The 1,065-nt window shown below is 48.3% G+C and overlaps 1 pseudogene; it reads right to left on the bottom strand.

The window, feature by feature from the left end:
• Positions 1–442: 442 nt before the first annotated feature.
• LOC111734773 lies at positions 443–561 on the bottom strand (annotated as a pseudogene).
• Between the last annotated feature and the right edge of the window lie 504 nt (positions 562–1,065).

The following is a 1,065-nucleotide window of genomic DNA, read 5'->3' as shown; positions in this document are numbered from 1 at the left end:
TAAGGACAGAGCTGGTAGTTAGAATTACTAAATAAGGCCCTTTGCATTTGGGCTCTGTCTGGTCTTGGATCCGTTTTCCCTCCAGGTTTTTAGATAAACCCAGTCTCTAGGTCAGAAAGGATGTGAAAGTGGAAGGCAAAGGTAGTTCTTGGTTTCCAAAGGACTGGAGGGCTGTGGCTACTTCCCCGACGTGGGTGGCGAATTTTAGCCTGTCCAGGTCACGGACGTTTTCTTGACAAGTAGGCCCACACGGGACAGGTCTGCCATATGTTCATTCGTATGGACTCAGTTTAGGTAACCCCTTCAGGGCTCCCACAGTCTCTTATTTTATTTTAATTTTTTAATTTTTATTTAATTTTTTTTTTAGGCGAGGCAACCCTTGGTTGACCTCACAGATTGCAAGGACCTTGTCAGCTTACAATCCCTTATTTTTTATATTTTAGGCCTCCAGCACCTGGTCTTCCTAGGTGGTCTCCCATCCAAGTACTAACCAGGCCCGACCCTGCTTAGCTTCCGAGAGCAGACGGGGTCGGGCTTGTTCAGGGCGGCGTGGCTGTAGACAAGGGCTCCTGCAGTCTTAACAGGCTATGAGGAGGAGGTTGGTCCAGGGAAGATGGGCTTCCTAGCACAGGTTAGCTAGGGTTTTCTTGAGTGTCTGATTGGTCCGTTGTACTTTTCCTGAGGACTGGGGTCTCCGAAGCAATGTGGAGGCGCCATTTGATGCCTAAGACTTAAGAGGTGTTCTTAGTAATAGCTAATATAAAGGTCGGCCCATTATCGCTTTGGGAACCCAAATCTTGGGATGATTTCTTTTAAGAGAGTCTTTGAAACCTCTGGGGCGGTTTTAGTTCGAGTGGCGAATGCCTCTGCCCATCCCAAAAAGGTATCAGTAAGCACTAGCTGGAATCTGAAACTTCCTTGAGCCTTTGGCATGACAGGAAAACCACTCTGCCAATCTTTTCCAGGTTGGGTGCCCCAATATTGGGTGGGGTGGACATGATGTCCAGGGGCCCCAGTGGGTGGATGTTGGGGTTGTTCAAATAGCAGGTAGGATAGGTTTCTCCC

This window comes from Pteropus vampyrus, unplaced genomic scaffold, assembly GCF_000151845.1.
Source record: "Pteropus vampyrus isolate Shadow unplaced genomic scaffold, Pvam_2.0 Scaffold5620, whole genome shotgun sequence".
Taxonomy (NCBI): domain Eukaryota; kingdom Metazoa; phylum Chordata; class Mammalia; order Chiroptera; family Pteropodidae; genus Pteropus; species Pteropus vampyrus.
The sequence above is the reverse complement of the archived record's forward strand: the minus strand, read 5'-3'. Positions and strand labels throughout refer to the sequence as shown.